General features: G+C 41.0%; 1 protein-coding gene, 1 long non-coding RNA gene and 1 pseudogene across 2 annotated transcripts in view; 2 read left to right on the top strand and 1 right to left on the bottom strand.

Moving 5' to 3' along the window:
• LOC114426624 (uncharacterized protein DDB_G0283697-like) overlaps positions 1 to 18,813 on the top strand; it is a 403,048-nt gene that overhangs the window by 327,355 nt on the left and 56,880 nt on the right. The gene's annotated exons all lie outside the window — the stretch shown is intronic.
• LOC114426664 (interferon-induced protein 44-like) lies at positions 2,609 to 4,125 on the top strand (annotated as a pseudogene).
• LOC114426671 (uncharacterized) lies at positions 5,012 to 7,121 on the bottom strand. Its single transcript, XR_003669370.1, has 4 exons — positions 7,065 to 7,121; positions 6,410 to 6,448; positions 6,104 to 6,337; positions 5,012 to 5,905 (listed from the first exon to the last, which is right to left on the bottom strand). It is a non-coding gene; the product is annotated as an uncharacterized LOC114426671 (long non-coding RNA).

Genomic DNA, 18,813 nt, shown 5'->3' with positions numbered 1-18,813 from the left:
CCAGTTCATTGTCGAGGTTGACGCCTCAAACTATGGGGTTGGGGCGGTCCTATCTCAAAGGTCAGGGCAAGACAACAAGGTGCACCCTTGTGCCTACTTCTCCCGCTGGTTCACCCCGGCGGAGAAGAATTATGATGTAGGCAATAAAGAGCTTTTGGCCATCAAGCTGGCCTTAGAGGAATGGCGTCACTGGTTGGAGGGGGCAGAACACCCCTTCGTAGTCTGGACAGATCATAAAAACCTGACCTACATCCGCAGGCCATGGATAACTGTTACTTATCGAAACAGGCAGTCTAATGTCTGCTGTGTGGAAAACAGCAGATTATAATGAGCTAGATCATTTTATTATTATTATATAATATATAATTAAATAAATTGTAATACTAACAATTAACAGTTTAATATTTACTCTGTACAATTATTTCAACTGTATATAAGGCAGCATTACTTCTGACTGAGTACACTAGTCTTCCTCTTATAGTTTAATCAACAGTAGATGGGGAGGCTGAAACAATTTTATTGGCTTTTTACTAAACAAAGTAAAAAGAGGAGGACTGAAGAGGACTGAGCCATGAACGACTTGTTCAAACCTCCAGGTTTATTTATTGACTCTGGACTCATGAGTCCTTTTCTCAATTAACTCGTTCGGTGAGTCACTATTTTGACTGACTTTGAAGAAGGGAGGAGGCAACTTTGTCTATATAAAAGACTCTAAGCAGTTATTATTATAATGTAGTGTTAAAATAATTCATTTTAAATTATTTTATTTTTCATATTTGAATTAACCTCTGAGGGCTGCCAAACCTGGAAAAAATGACAACTATTCATATACAAACAAATTGACGATATGTGTGTGCGTGTGTTGCATAGCTAATTACAAAAAGTTGCTAGCATGTTTAGATTAACCTAGAGTTAAATGCATCATGCATTGTACGCCTATGAATAATGTTTGAAATAATAGTTTTATTTTGTATCTTATTAGTAAATGTAAATGAGTTTGATAGTGTGTGACATAATGACATATATCAATTCTATCCTTGTGACACCCTCACATGTAGACACAATGAAAGTTAACATGTTAGTTACAGTTTTGAACACCGCAAACTCTAATCCTCATATTGGCCATAGAACAAAGACATTCAACCTGGAAGACTTTATTTGTGTCCTATGTCAGACCACACTTCGATTGTTTTCAGCTGTTATTAGGTTTAGCTAAAGGTTTGTTCTTGTGACATGTGTGTGTGTGGTGAGACGCATGAGCACCCTCTGTTGGCCTCCTGGTTGTTGTTTTGTTTTTCCCTTTGCTTTTTCTTTCAGGCGCTCTGTTCAGGCTGCAGCTTCCTCTGGGCGGAGTACTGGGCTGATTGGTCTCACCTGTCCTCCTTCCACATCAAGTTCCCCGCCTATTTAAGGACCTCACTTACCTGTCTTCCTCGTCAGTTCTTCAACTCACGTCGTGGTAACTAGACCGACCCTCCTGAAACGTTGTTTCTTCAACTGCTCGTACTCATCCTTTTTTCCGCTTACTAGGAGCCTCAGCCTTGGTCCCGTCCAATCTTCCGCTGCAGTCTCCAGAGCGCCTGTAAGGATTCCCACCGTCGTGGACTTTGTTTTCCTCGAAGACCTTTTCGCCGTCGTGGTTGTTTTTCGTTTTCAGCAGAGAGATCTTTTTCGCCCTAGCGGTTGTTTTTTGTTCTGTAAAATAAATCCGATCATTTTGAGACCTGCATTTGGATCCTGAGTTTATTGGCACATAACAGTGTGTAAACCACCAGGCCCACATTTATTTTTTATTCTAAAATTATCTTTCTGCTCAGAAACAATAAGGAGAATCTTCAGTATGTGCAGAACTACAAGCCAAAATATGAAAACATTAAACACCTCAGAGTTCTTCTGTACGGCCCAGTTGGAGCAGGAAAGTCCAGCATCATCAACTCTGTCAATAACGTCATACGACGCAGAATTGGGATTCCTGCTGGAACCTCTGCAACCACCAGTGATATGAGTTTCACCAGAAAAGTGAGCTGCCTCACTATGTGTGATGGACACAATATGTTTGTCTGTCTTTAGTGTAGTGGCTGTACTTTGGGTTTGTTAGTGTGGGTGGGGTTTTCTTGACAACATAATCTCTTTACATTGGCTCTTTACAGGAATTCTACAAAGTTGTCATGCACACATCATGCAGTCAAACTTGTAGCTTTCTACTATTATGATAATTACTCCTTGGGCACTAAATAAATGGCCTATGTTCTACTGCCTAGAAGAAATATTCACCATGTAAAAAAGAATATTATCTCAAGGGATCAGTTATGAACTGGAACCACTGACAGTAAAAACTATGGACAGAGCTTCCGTGACATCACCCGTTTGTTTCTGAAGAGCCGTTTTGAGGCTCGGTGGGAGGTTCCGGGACTTGATGACCGCCGCCATGTTGGCAGCGTCACGTCAACTAAAACTCCGATTATGGACAAGAGTTGTCACTAATTGTGACAACTCTTAAACATGTGTGACATATTCTTCAAGCATATATTCTCCAATCATCCATCAGTATATCAGGCTCAGAGTATTAACACAGGAAGAAGAAAAAAATATTGTAGTGGAATTTCAATTGTCGCCTCACACTTACAAGAAACATTGTTAAACATTACAGGATCATTGTTTGTCTTGATGCCAGTGATGACACTTTGTATAACTGTGTTTTCTTTTGACTCCTTGATTTCCCCAGTTTATTTAGTTTCTAGTGATTTTAGAATGGATATGTTGTATTTCCTGTTTTATTTTGAAAGTCCAGTTTTCCCTGTGTGCCTGTGTTGACTTCTTCTCCATCTTGATTGGTTCAACCTGTGTCTTGTTAAGATGTATTACCCTGTTTTCTTCAATGACATGATGGGTATGGAGGAGGGAACCAACAGTGGCATTTCTCTTAAAGACATCAGACTGGCCATGAGGGGACATGTCAAGGAGGGTTAAGTGGTACATCTGTCATTTTATTTAATCAGACAGACTTACAACACAGGACTCCATCATTCATCTAAATACAACCAGTAGTCTTTCCTCATGGAGCACAAGAGTGAGCAGCTGCTGTCCTAGGCCACACTTTATGTTAAAATGCATTTTTCACTGTTTTCCAGTTCAACCCAGTTACTCCACTGTCAGTAGGTAATCGTTACTACAACCGAGCACCCTCTGAAGATGTTCATGTTCTAGTTTGGGTTTTATCTGCCAACATGCCAACAATTACACCGTCCATTCTGCAGATGATGAGCAGGGTCAGACAGACAGCCAGTGACCTGGGTAAGAGCTCTTGTCATGATGTTGTCACATTTCTTTTTCTGAATGGCTCCACAATTCCAGCCTGCACTCACCAGACAAACTACAGCAGTGTTTTTTTTTTCTTAAACTGATCAAACAGAAAACAAAAGTTGGTTCAAGATAAGAGAAAAGACTTTAGACATAAACTCCCCCATTGGCAATATACCATTACAGTGATATAAATAACTCCTAATATGTAAACTCTTTGTTGATTCTATATTTGTGTTATTATTTATTTTATAAATAATAATATTATCATTTTATATATAAATAGCTTCTCTTTTTTTTGCTTTCTGTATCTGCTGTTGCAAAAATGCAGTTTCCCCATTGTGGGACTAATAAAGGTATTCTTAACCTTAATCATAATATATTTGCTTGTTCAATTAGCCATTAGTCATTCTTCAGGTAATATATCCAATCTATCAAATATTTCAAAAGCCATCATTATTTATGTCTGTGTGTCTGCAGGGATTCCACAAGTGGCGGTGATTACCAACATTGATAGAGCCTGTCCTGAAACAGAAAAAGACCTGAAGAATGTGTACAAGAACAAACACCTGAAGAACAAGGTCTTTCATGAAACTAAATTATTTCATTTGATTATAAAAAATATTTCAGATTCAGAGCTCTAAGCATCATTTTGTTTACATTCAGATAAAAACATTTAGCTCAAACATAGGAATCCCAATGAACTGCATCTATCCAGTGAAGAACTACAGCCATGAGATCAACCTGAACGATGATGTGGACACTCTGATCCTGAGTGCTCTGAGAAACATGATCAACTTTGGAGATGACTTTGTTAAGAAATAAACAAATGTATAAACAAACTGTATAACTTGCACACAAGAAATAAATGCAGGAAGTGTGGATGAGTGAAAGCTTTGTATTTGAAAATCAGCTTGTGTCTGTAGGTGAGATTTGTATGTTATTTCTCTCTCTTTATGTTGTTCATGCACGTCACATGCTTAAATAAAATAAGATACAAATCATCAAGTTAGAGTTGAAATATGTTTTGAGTTTTATTGCAAACGGCCATTTGTTTATCTTTATGGGTGGAGCTGAAATTATCTCAGTCAGGTGTGTCTGTGTTATCAGTGTTTTTTTCTGTGATGAACTTTAGAGATGGCTATACTGTGATACAGAAGAATAAATGAATGTTGGAGTCGTCTTTCTGTCCTGTGAGTTGCCACAGAGCTATGAAAACAATGGGTTTGGGTCCTACCACTTGACCCAAAAATTGTGCATCAACGTGACAACCAGACTTTCAGCTTTATGCTGTAAAAGTTGCAGCAACTGCACTGCTGCCAATAACTGTACAACTACTGTCTAATAATGTAAAGTTAATATGGTGTCACATTTTCCAGGTAATTGAAATAATCAATATGAATATCAAGTGAAAAAAATGAAGTGGCACTTCCAGAGAACTGAAAAGCATGCTGTAAATGTTTTGTCTTTCAGACTTCAGTCTTCATGCAGGACCTTAAAATGAACATTTTTCATTTTTACAGTCACTAGGATGCTCACAGTATTCTGGTGTTTATGTGTCATGTTACCTTTCTAAATTCTCCAAGCAGATGCAACATAAATCATTGAATACTCCACAAGTAAATATTATTAAAATGCTATTATTAATTACTATTAATAATTAAAAATAAACATCAAATCTTTTTTCTCCCATTTATTATTGTCCTTTTATGTCATGTAGGGTCATGTAGCCTAGATATTAACAGTATAATAGGAAGATATATAATATTGAACAATAAAATATCAAACACTTCCACCTGATCACCCCTTTGTGTGCTACACTGATACACAAGTGTTACTGATCTCAGGATCTGTTATTATTAACAACCCACTGATAATGCTCATTTAGAAGCTGGCCTATTCTTGGTAGTGTTTTTGTTGTCCCTTGAGAAGTATACAAACTAAATCAGACACAAATAAGTCTGGAAAAAAAACACAGAGATGATACAGGCAAACAGTACATGACAATGAATTACACTACACATTGTCCAGACTAGACAGGAATCTAGAATCATAGCTTTAGCCAGTTGTGTTGTTTTAAGCTCTTGATTTAATATGACATGATTAAATGGGATTCTTAACAAACTTAATTCCATTCCATTATGCTGCAGAAAATCACATGTATGGTGCAGCAGTCAGCAAAGTATGTGTTCTGTGTTCAGAGTAAATCTCTGCAGCAGAATGCACTTTAACATATCCACACATTAAACACAACCATTGACACCTTATCAAGGAATGGCCGAGTACCAAACGACCAAGAGATTTCAATTCCCGGGCGGATAACACTCCAGAAGCACAACCACCAACCCGACCACAACAACAAAAGAAACTAAAATGCATACAGTCCGAGCATATTTACTGTGTCTGTGTAACTTTTCTCGTATTTCTCTGACAGAATGAGTATTTAGTGCACATTGCAGTAATCCTCTCTGAGTCTCATGGATGAGAACAGGAACCTCCAACACAAACCTTGGATCTTCAAACCATTTCCTTCCTCCGAGTACATACTCCTCATCTATGGTGTGATGCATCAGCACCACAATGGCTGGTTTATTGTTGGATGACACTGAAAGGCCAGAGAGACAATTGTATAATATTCTCAAAGAGGAACATACAGCTGCAAACATGATCCCATTTAAACTCCAGATTACTCTCTCAGTACATCCCCACATTCATCACTTAATTCAACATTAAATATCTGAGGAATGACTTTGAAATGTCTAAAACAAATGCAAATGTATCTTTGTGAATCTCTCTCCATTACCTGCGGGATGTCTCTTGACTGCTTCCACATCAGAGCCAGCACGGGATATGATTGGACAGAAGACGACGATGACGTCACAGTCCGCCAGGGATGATGTCTGCACCCATGTACATATTCCCTTTAATTTATCCAGTATGGTCTTATGAGCTCCGAGTGTGTCACCCGTAACAACAGGGTGAATCTTAACTATTTTCAGACACATCACAACTGACAATGGCCCCAACAGGTCGGTCACTGTGAAATGATTAAGAATAGTTAGTGTTCATCAAAGATCAAAGATTCACTGCACATTAGCAGCAGACTCACCTCTTCAGTTTAACTCTACAGGAGTGGATGCTGTTTCTTCTAATGGGAGACACAGTTCAGAGTAATTAACACAAACATTTGTTGTCTTCTGCACAGACCTCTGTATAAACCACCATTTCTTTTGCAAACTCACATCAGTTTGTCTTTTAAAAAATGTAATGGTTCATGTCCACACAATGCATTGTGGTTGGGTGATGCGTCTGATTTGCATAGAGTTGAGGACTTATTGAGATAAGGCTAATTCTATTATGTTTGACAGTCACGATATATATAAAGAATATATATATATATATATATATATATATATATATATATATATATATATATATAAATCTTCACAAACATTCTGGCAGTTTTGTACAGACGTGCTCGTTACTCTCACACATAGAAACAATAGATTGCATTACATGATTGTTTCTAACAGGACGTGACTGCGTGGGTGTTTGCATAATATTATTTATTATTGGAATAGTATTGGAATTAAAGTAAGACGTTAACAACATTATATGTCACATCAGCATTAGGCTGGTAATGCAAAAAATTACAAATTTACAATACAAACAATACAATTCTAAATTGACGAGGAATTAGAATGATTTTATTTTATTCTGTTTCGATCAGGTAAAGTTTAATAAAGCTTTGAGGTGACACTCACCGACGAACTGATCAGCTGCGCTCGCTTTATGTGACTGTGTCTTTATATGATCTCATGTCTTTTCTATTCACAGTTTCACTTTCATCGCGTGACTTAGAAATTGTTTGGTTATCGATTTTGCGCGATAAAAGGAGGGACTTAAAGAAGACTGTTGATGTCGTGCACGCTGTCAAAGCTGCGTGGGTTACATGTCTTCGGTTATAACTTAAAAGAAAGACTTGTCTTAAATGTTAAAGTTTGTGAAACGGAAACGATCACAACTGTGGCCAGTCTGTCATACAGGCTTTTGTTTGCAGGATTTCTGTGCCTTAAGATATTTATGTTGCAAAGAGACTTAAAACACCTGCACTCACGAAGCATGAGAATAGAATAGAATACAATTACATTATTCATTTTGCTATTGCAGCAGCAATATCCAGGCACTCAGCATACTAACATACATCTAACGGTAGAAATAAACAGTATAAACATTATTTACATCAAATAGGAATATAAAATACAAAAACAAACATCCTGTGACACAAGGTTGTTGGACATGTTGGCAAAATACACAATAAACAGTCTCCGCTTCAGTTCACACACAGAGCAGACGGACGTTTGCCTCGGTTCAGTGTTTTATTTAGCCCAGTATGCTCAAGTCTTATGTGTTCTGCTCCTCTCTTGTGCTGCCCTCTGCTGGTGTCATTGTGTCTACATTTTTTCTGTATTGAATGCAAATATCCCTGTTATCTATACTCATCCTCTTTGTTTTGAAAGATGCCCATTGATTATTGGCTTTACTGGATTCTGTTATTATGCATTGATATTGATACAGAAACACTGTATTGGCCTCTGCACTCTCATGCTCACTCTCCCAATAAGCCCAAGAGTCCCACTTTGTAGAAACACTTCATTCTCAAACTCGAGCACAAATCCTTCAGTGTCTCTCCTTACACTGTGTCATGAAAAACAATGTCTACATACGGATTGTTTTACACAACACAAGTACATTTATTTAATGAATAAAAATTACTCAAATCTGACTGTAAATGGTGTGTGTGTGTGTGTAAAGTGTTATACAGTTGAATACAGGAATACTGGTGATTTAATGTGAAGAGGGAAATGACTCGATGGTTCTCTGCAGTATTATAGTCTCTTTGACTGCTGTCAAATGACAGCTCACTTGACAGCCAGTCCGTTACATCCTGCTTCTGAGCACAGCTGAACTTTCGTTGCAACCACAGTGAGGCGCAAGTCTGTAAACTAAACAAAGTTTCAGTGCATTTTGTTTTGGTTCACGCCCATTTTTACTAGTTTTTTTAGTCTCTAATAAATATGCCGAACATCATTGCTAAAGAAAATCATTGCCTCCTTCAGGTTCTTACCTGAGTTTAACGCTGGTGATGCTGAAAAACTCAACATAAACGTATATCTAATAAATGCAATAACAAACAGTCAGTGTTTTGTATGGAGCCCCTCTGATGACAATAAATAAATAAATGATTCTTGATGAGCCATGGAGGAAGGTATCCTGGGGGAGTGTTTTATTGTCACCATGTGCTTTCATACATGATTCTTTTTTATGATGTTGACTGTTTGGTTTGGCTAAAGACCAACATTTATTTTTTATTCTAAAATCAGATATAATCTTTTTGATCAGAAACAATCAGGAGGTTCTTCAGTATGTGCAGAACTACAAGCCAGAAAAATGAAAACATCATTTTCTTTCTCTCTAGCTGCCTCACTATGATGGTTGTAGCCAGACACCTTATGTTTGTTGTGTGTCTGTCCCATTCAGGAATGTCTTTAAACTGAAGGATGAACCGATTAAATTTTGATGATCAAAGGTCATTGTGAACTCAAAAAGCAAATTCAGTAATTTTCTCAAATATCTAGGTAAAAAAAAGTCAAATGTAACTTCTTCAATATTCTTCAAGCATATATTCTCCAATTATCCATCCACTCAGTAATGTAGCTCTCAGCGTAAGTTCAATCAGGAAGACTCTATTTCCCATCATTCACCATTTATCCCTATCCGCTTCCTAATCTTTCTCCCTCTATCCCTCACTCCTCTGCTCCCCCTCTCTTCCGCTCACTTAGTCAGGTGCTTAATAGAAAGCACCTCCCTCACCAATCAGCTGTCGCTTTCCATCCCTCTCCTGACCAATCACAGCTTAGCACGAAATTTAAAAGTCTTCGTCTCTTCTCCAGCTGTCTTCTGATCGAACCCGGCAACGATTCTGCGCTGCTCTACGCTGCAATCAACTGGCATTATTCCTCCTCCTGAACTCACTTAATCCAACATCAGATCCAAATTCCGTCTCCCCTGCACCCGCGCCGGCAGCGGCTCCCGCGGCCGGTAAAAGGAGCGAGAAGTCAGCCTCCTCTGCTCCCAGGGCTAAACGAAGGAACGCTTACTCTCCTGCTGCCGCTACTCCACTTATTCCCTCGACACGCTCAATCAAACACTGCCAGTGCCAGTCTTTGTTTCTTCAATCAGTCGACCTCCACCTGAAGGCAGTCGTAGAGTCCACATCTCCTGCTCCTGCGGTCCCTGCCGATCCAGCCACTCGATCTCAGCCGCCGATCTTCCGTTCTCCTTCACCATCTTCCTGCTACACTCTGGCGTCTGCTCGGCCTGCCCCTCCTATAGGTAGGCCTTTCATTTCGCAATCCGCTAACATATGAGGGCTTAATTCTGCAGGCAGGGACAATATTTTAGTAAACCTCATCCCGCAATCTCCTCAGCGTCATAAATCTGTGGCATCTAGCTAAATTCTCAGCCGTCCTCATCTGCAGATCCCCGGCTGTCAGCGATCTGATCCATCGGGCAGTTTCTAGTCTTTCAGCGTCTTTCAGGATGTATGTGCTCAGTTTTCCCGGAGAGACGCCAAGAATGAACTATCTAGCTCTTTACCGGAGACCCCCATCTCAAATAGCCGGAAAACATATTCTATCAATATCACTTCCAGTAAGCAGCGCTTATTCTCACTATTCGGCTAGTAGCCTGGTCTGCGGACTGGACTCCGAATTTGGCCATGTTCGCCGGGGTCCCAAATGATCTCGGCAATGCATGTAGCACTCGCGGGCTCACTGCTCCGTGTCCCTCTGTGCTTCAGCCTACCGCCATGGCATTCAGCATTTAACCTTTTCTCAATCTGCCACAGATATACAAGGCCGTTATATTTTGAATGGCTGTCACCTCTCCTCATCTGTAGCGCCTACAAGGATACGCACCCCAGGTCAGTGCGCAGTACGGTTTTCAAATCCTCATTTCGCGTTTGTCAACTCTCTGGTTCATGTCTGTTTTATTTCCTCTCAGTTTCTCAGGTTAAAAAAAAAAAAAAAAAAAAAAATCTAATCAGCACGATATGAAAACTCAATAGTCTCTGAACAGAAAGAACTAGAAGGGCTACTGTATATAAATCCCCTCCGCTCTCGTCTTCTCGTACAAGCCCCATCGGCATAGCCACACGCAATACTCCTGCAGAATGGCTTTATTCGATCTGTCCGCTCCTCGCTCCGGCCCATTTCAGCAATTAGTCTGATTACGCCGAACTTTTGTCCCCTCTTTATGGCAGCGGATAGCGCTTTAAATTTATCTATTCATGGGCCTGGGAGCCGACTTCTCTGACCCATTTAGATTCCTCCATTCACCTGTTGCATTGGAATCTTTTCGGCATTAAGCGGGATTTAAAATATATATATTTCACCGTTCGTCTCATTTGCATTAGTACCTGCATCTTCAATCTCGCGTCAAAGCCCTATGCCAGATCCTGCTAAAGAAGCTAGAGTTCCCTCTATGCTCACATGCTGGATGATTTCCTCCTCAGAAATCCCTGTTTAGTCATCTTCGGATCAGCTGCATGGAGCTTACTGCCTGACGTGCGTAATTTATAACGCGAGTTGATCCACTATCGATCATGACGATGACGTAGTCTGCATATTAAGTAGCCATGTGCTCGTGTTTACATGTATTAGACAAGCGAGTTCGCTATGCCGTCGTTAATGGGTATTTTGCTACGTTTAAATTCATATGGTTTGACAGGTCAAACGGTTATTAGTTTAAAAATATATATAATAATGTATTCAGTTACTGAATACAGATTACATGCCCAAAACGTAATTTGTAATGTATTCCGTTACATTTCTCATTCTGAGTAATGTATTCTGAATACTTGGATTACTCACACATTGAATTGCATTTTAAGTGATTGAACGCAGCCATCAGCCCCTGCTGACTACAAAGGACGCGATAAAACATTCAATAGAAAATGTCCAGATTGTTCCATCAGTGTTCTATTTAGAGAAACAGAAACGGAACGTAATGACAGAATAATATTTTTAAACAATGCAACCAAAGTCATTTTACACACAGAATCGATGTCAATGTCAAACAGACCCATGTATAAAACCAGCTGACTGCAATCACACGTTCATACTTAAATGTTCATCAGCATCAGGTCTGGACGGAGTTAACTAGCAGCTAACGGCTAACTAGTTCACTTATCAAAGTGACGCTAACGGTGAACCGGCATCATGTCGGAGGAGCATCAAGTACGCAGCGATTCAGACTCTGACCCCCATCAGCCCGGCTGCTCCGTCCTCTCTGTCGCCCGCACCTGCAGCAACACGGGAAAGTACCGTCATGCAATCCACTGATTTCATCAATGTAACAGTATTCTGATTACCATCTCTTTAGAGTGTAACTGTAACGGTATACAGTTACTCATATCTTGTATTCTAAATACATAACGTCGGTACATGTAATCTGTTATCTCCCCAACACTGCGTAGGGCCAACCTTTCATATTTCCCCTCAGGATGCTCCTCCGCAGTTCCTATCTTCCGTCTCCATGTTGCCTTGATCCAAGGCTGCAGCGTGATCTGCGGATCTGGTCTCACCTGCTAAGAGCTCTGCAACATGTTGATGAAGATTCTCAGTCATCCAGGTCATCATACGTAGAGAAGATTGAAGCAAGGCATCTGGACTTGTAGAGTTTTCTTGAAGATGTTTCGCTGCTCATCCAAACAGCTTCATCAGTTCTGCATCATGTGTGCGTTCTTTTAATGATGACGTAGTGCATTCATCCAATTCTCTCGGGTTGTTCCAGATGGAGCCCATCTGTGGGTTTTGGGGGGTTCTTTCCTCCAAGGCCAGTGATTCGCTAGATGCCGGGCTTTAAATTCTCACAATTCTGTCTCTTCGGTGCTGCATGCAATCTATCCCATAGCCGGGCTTGCTTCATTTGGGTTCATCATTGGAAACGCATTTAATTCAGATAAGGGTGCTCCTGGTGGTTCATACTACCTCACATCAGAACCTTGTCGGCTCACATGCATTTCAATTTCAGGTTATTTCTCAAACCTGCAGTTATACTATTAAAGGCATTCGAAGGCTTCTCCCTCTCCTCTAGAATCTCCGTGGCCTATAACCCTTTCAATTCTCCACTAATTGGTTTCAACCCAGATCAGGTGTATTTCTCCTTCTGTTGATTCTCCCCTGGAATCTCTCTTCGCTTAGCTTTTGGCTTTCTTAGAGTAGGCCTCCCATTCGTTCAGTCCTTCTAGAAGTCACCTTCTCAGAACTAGTATTCCATCTAACCACTACAGCTGCCGTTACACCCTAAATGCAGTGGTGCATGTTCAGAAGTCATAGCCTGCATTAATTCATCCTTCTGTCCTTTTAAATCCATGAGCGGTTATTTACAGGTTGCCCCAATTTAGATCCTCAAGTCCCTCGGTTATCACAGGAATCTCCCTCTGTCTAGGAACTGGTTTTATGCTCACTTCATACAACCTCTCTTCAGATCCCCATTATCCCCTAATCATCATTAGGGTCATTCCTTTAGAATAGGTGCAACTACTTCAGCAGCAACTCAGTGGCTCCGGTTCATGCAAGGCCATTTAGCTATGCTATCACAGCAGTGGGTGCTTTCATGCAGGCCATATAACTATGCTATCATAGCCAATGGGCTTCGTTTCACGCAAGGCCATTTAACCAATTAATTCCTGCTAATGGCACGCTCAGTCATCTTCTCTCTACACATTCATCTTCAGGCCCACCTGGCCTAGCTGGTAGAATTGTTAATCGTATTACGTGATTTCATCATTATGTGAGTTTTCATCATATTACTGGTGGTGGTGTAATGCTCGAATCATGTATGTTATCTCCATGCCCTCCTTTTCTCTATCCTTTCAGCTTTCCCTCAAGCTTTATAATTAATGTACTGTCAGCCAGTGGGCTTCGTTTCATTCAAAGCATTATCCGTGCTTCTCAGCCAGTGGGCTTCGTTTCATTCAAAGCATTATCCGTGCTTCTCAGCCAGCGGGCTTCATTCTGTCAGCTCAAGGTATCTCCTCCATCCCCGCAACCACTTGGTCAATGATCTTCACTTCCTGTATTCTCCAAAACACCGAACATGTGCTCGTATCTCAGAAATCTCCGTCCCTGGTGAGTTTCACCTATTACTGCTGTATCGTCAATTCATGTCTGCTAACTTCATTCTCACGGCATTCCCTAGGCCTCATATTAATGCACCTTCTACTGGCGGGCTTCATTCACGCAAGGCCTTAAATCAATGCATTCATAGCCAGTGGGCTTCGGATCTTATAAGGCCATTTAGCTATGCTATCACAGCAGCGAGTTTTATTTCAGACAGGTCACTTAATCAATGCCATCATGCCAGCGGGCTTAATTCATACCAGGCAATATATCTAAGATATTCCTGCCAACGAGCACGCTCCGTCATATCTCACCACTCGTTTACTTTCAGGCCCTTCTGGCCTAGCTGATATGCTTATTAATCATATTATTGGGGTGATTCCGTTATGTAAGTTTTCATCACTTACTGGTGGTGGTGCAAATCTTGAACCATGCTTAATTTCTGATTAGGCTGTATAATCAACACAATTTCAGCCTGTGGGCTTCGTTTTAGGTTTCATTTTAACACAATCTCAGCCGTTGGGCTTTGTTTAAACAAATTCCTTTTTCCATGCTTTCCCGTGCTTCCTTAGCTTGAGCACATGCTCGCTAAACTCTCTCCATGTTTTCATCAGCTCGAGCTCACGCTCGCTAAACCTCTTCTAACGCTTTCCTCGACTTCCTAAACCCTCCTCTTCCTATGCTGTCTCTAGCTTAATCCCTAACTCGCTAAGCTCTGTTTCTCCTTTCCCCTTTCAAGGCATCAAGTCCGTAGATTGCTGTCATGTTATGCATTCTTTTAACAATTGTCTTTCATTTTACATGATTTCCATCTAGAGCCCAGATATGTAAGTATTGACCTCAATTCTCATCTCTCTCTGTTTTGGGGGGATCTTATGATCCAGCAGCCTCTCCTCTTGCGTTTTCCCCCCTTTCCGGATGTGGTCTTCACGATGGGGTCTAGGACGCCAATGCACATTCAAACTTTGTTCTTTAATAAATCTTTCTCATTCAGTTCGCTGAGTCTCTCATGATTGAAATGTAGCTCTCAGCGTAAGTTCAATCAGGAAGACTCTATTTCCCATCATTCACCATTTATCCCTATCCGCTTCCTAATCTTTCTCCCTCTATCCCTCACTCCTCTGCTCCCCCTCTCTTCCGCTCACTTAGTCAGGTGCTTAATAGAAAGCACCTCCCTCACCAATCAGCTGTCGCTTTCCATCCCTCTCCTGACCAATCACAGCTTAGCACGAAATTTAAAAGTCTTCGTCTCTTCTCCAGCTGTCTTCTGATCGAACCCGGCAACCCTCCTCCACCCCAAGCACCACCAGATCCACGCCAGTAAGGCCTTCTATTTCCTGCCCTCCAGCTCTCCACCACCACCAGGTCTAGACCCCGGGGGGGATCTTATGATCCAGCAGCCTCTCCTCTTGCGTTTTCCCCCCTTTCCGGATGTGGTCTTCACGATGGGGTCTAGGACGCCAATGCACATTCAAACTTTGTACTTAATAAATCTTTCTCATTCAGTTCGCTGAGTCTCTCATGATTGAAGTGTTTTTAGGGTCAGAGTATTAACACAGCAAGAAGACTTAAGCTATTAGAACCATAGGAAATATATAACTAAAACAATATTACCGTAGTAAATATCCCCCTACACTTCACTTCAATTCAATTCAGTTTTATTTATATAGCGCATTTTACAATCAGAAATTGTCTCAAAGCGCTTCACAGAAACTCAGAGCGTGAGACCCAGAACCCAAACCCCCCTAAGAGCACTGTGGAGGAAAAACAAGGAAAAACTTTTAAGAGGAAGAAACCTTGAGCAGGACCCATCAACTAAAGGGGGAACCAGTCCTGCTGCCAGTCGGCCGGGTAGAGGAGGAGAAGAAGAGGGAGACAGGACAGAGAGGATGAAGGAAGGAGAGAGAGAGAGAGAGAGGAGCAAACATGATACAAACATGATACAGTACAGAGCAAACATGACAGCAAGATGAAACAGTGATTATATTGTAATGGATATCTATATATATTGTCAGTCCATAAGTAGTGATAGTAATTTGATAGTAATCAAAGCAAAGATGAGCAGCAGGGGCTAGTGAAGTTGATGAGCACAGGAGAGATCAGGGGCCGGACTGCAGGTCAGTATGCAGGCTTTGGGACCTGCAAAGAGAGAGAGCGAGAGCGAGGCACAGAACTACAAGGAAGACAGTAAACACAGAGTATGAGACGATATTACCAGTATGAGCCAGACTGAGGAGAGTAGAGGAGAGGTCAGAGGGTGAGTTGGAAACTGCTCAGTGGATCATGTTTGTGCCCCCCCGACAACGTAGGCCTAGGGAGAGTTCAGGGGCCGGACTGCAGGTCAGCATGCAGGTCTTGAGACCAGTGTGAGCCAGACTAAGGAGAGTAAAGGAGAGGTCAGAGGGTGAGAGGGAAGCTGCTCAGTGGATCATGTTTGTGCCCCCTTACTTACATGAAACATTGTCAAAAATAATATAAGATCCCTTTGTGTGTATTCATGTTTAATTTACACATGGAAAATGTGAAATGTGTATCACCTTTTCTTGTGTTACAGTATGAGACTCATAGATTCCAGATAACAAGAAAAGGCCAGAAGATGTATTACCCTGTTTTCTTCAATGACATTATGGGTATGGTGGAGGGAACTGACAGTGGTATTTCTCTTCAAGACATTGAACTGGCCATGAAGGGATACGTGAGCAAGGGTTACAAGGTACATCTGTCATTTTATTTAATCAGACAGACTTACAAGATACTTCAAGAGCTGACAGTTACTTCAAAATTTTAACATAATTAAAAATCTTGTTTAGATGGATGAGAAATCCAGATGAAGCATACAGATGCACAAATGCAAACAAACTCAGTTCCTTTAATGCTAGCCAGGGTTCGGTACACAGGTGATCAGTCGGCATGGCAAAGGTACAAAAAACAAAAGGCAAAACCGTAGACAAGAATCCAAGCAGGGTCAATACACTAGAGAATACAAACACAGGGCTGAACACTGAAACACCAACAAAACTCACGAAAACCAACAGGCTGTAGAAAGGCTGTGACACTTGAATTACTCACAAGATGAACTGGTAACAGGGAAACACACAGACTTTATACACAGGAGGGCGGGAAGACAATAGGACACAGGTGCGGCACATTAGGGCGGAGCAGGTAATCAACAGGAGGAGGGAACACACACGAGGAAGGAAGACAAAACACCAGAAACAAGAGGGAGAACAGTGACTACAAAATAAATAACTGGTAAAACTGGAACTAATGCAACAGAAAATGAACTACAAAATAAAAGACCTGGCTGAAACCATGACAACAGGAAGTGTTAGGCACTAAAGATTATTTTGGTCTATGTTTCTACCACTGTCTGCATAAACATAAGGATCAGATAACATAATTTTTGCTGAATCAAACTAATAATGTTTGATCACAGTGATCAAGATACTCAAAGTTCTCATGTCATCCTTTCCAATCTTGGCTACTTCCTGCTCTACATTTTCCCATCATCCCCTCTTCTTTCCCAATCATTTGCCTCATTCATCAGCTCTTCACAATACTCCTTCCATCTTCTCAGTACACTCTCCTCACTTGTTAGCACCTCTATGTGTAATCACCTCTCTGACTCACTAACCTGTACAAGTCCTCTCCTGACCTTGTGTGCAACCTGGTGTATTGTATGCTTTCTGTTCGACCTTTGCCAACACCCCTTACCTCCTTTTTCACTGCAGTTCCCTGTGTTCTTGTCTACGTTCTTCAGTCTTTCCTCACAACATTCTTCCTTTTTCAGCTTCAACCACTTGGTCTCTATCGTTCCTCTCCTGTTCTTCCTAGCCAGCAGAGTCATCCTGCACACCACCATCTGGTGTGTGGTCTGGCTACACTCTCTCTGGCCACCACTTTGCAGTCAATAGGCGCTCTCAGATTTCTTTGTCTACATAGGATGTAGTCAACCTGAGTGCTCCTACCACCACTCTTATATCTTATATGTAACTCTGTGATTCTCCTTCTGAAACTACAGCTATTTCCATCCTCTTAGCAAAGTCCACCACCACCTGACCTTCTTGGTTCCTTTTCCTCACACCAACCATGCCCATCACCTCCTCATCACCTCCTCATCACCTCTGTCTTCCTCAACAACATGCCCATTGAAGTCTGCTCTGATTACCACTCTCTCACCTCTGGGAATGCTCTCTATCACTCCAGAGTCTCCCTTCCTCTTCTAACTCACAGCCTACTTTACTACTTTGAACTTCAAACTTATTAGCCTGTCTGACACACCTAAAACATTCCTCACAAACTCCCCTTTTGGAGATGAACCTTTCTGTCTCCACTCCTTCTCGAACAACAGCAGTCCTATTTTGCTGGCAACCCTGTAACAGCCCAGGTGTTGGTCATTGTTAACCCTGGTGTCAATGATGCGGTACGGAAGCCTGAATGGTGATTTGCATGCTTATTCATTTTGCATGATTGACCTGGGTAAGAGGTCTTGTCAGGATGTGTGGATGCGCTCATTCATCCAGGTCATGCTTAATCGAATACACTGGACTTATGGCTTCCTCAGTTCTACCCCCACTACCCCTGACCGAGTCGGGGAAGTGTCGAAACATCTTCTGAAAAAAAAAAATCCATGAGTCCAGTTGCATTAATTCAAACTCTTGGTGTTCTTGTCAGGATGTTTTCACACTCCTTTTTTAAATTTGTTCACAATTATAGCAGGTACTCACCAGAAAATACCTGTCATCTATCTCAAACTGTGATTTTTTTCCTAAACCTGATCAAACAGAAAACAAAAGTTGGTTCATGTTAAAAGAAAAATACTTTTTGATCTCCAAGTGGCAATGTAGTCATTACAGCAGCAGGATGAGACTGTGTAAAAGCACAAATAGAAACAACAACTAATATCTTTAGTTGTTCAATTCTTCCGGTAATATATCCAATCAATCTATTGAAAATGTCACAAAGCATCATTATTTATGTGTCTCCGTGTCTGCAGGGATTCCCTAAATAGCAATAATGACCAACATTGATGCAGCCTGTCCTGAAACAAAAAAGACCTGAAGATTGTGTACAAGAGCAGACATCTGGAGAAGAAGGTCAGTATCTGACATTTACAGAAAGTAAATGATTTAACTTTATTACCAAAATATTTAGATTAGATTAAAAGCTCTAAGTATCATTTTGTTTACATGCATGTCACGTCCACAGCTCGTCTAGGGCGGATTGGGAGGACGTGCACTAAAGCAGTGGATTAATTTGAATTATTACGGTGAAAAATAAAACCACTTGCAGGCGGAACTCAAGGTATTTATGTTTTTACTCACTG

This window comes from Parambassis ranga, chromosome 21 (genome assembly GCF_900634625.1).
Source record: "Parambassis ranga chromosome 21, fParRan2.1, whole genome shotgun sequence".
Classification (NCBI taxonomy): Eukaryota; Metazoa; Chordata; class Actinopteri; family Ambassidae; genus Parambassis; species Parambassis ranga.
The sequence above is the reverse complement of the archived record's forward strand: the minus strand, read 5'-3'. Positions and strand labels throughout refer to the sequence as shown.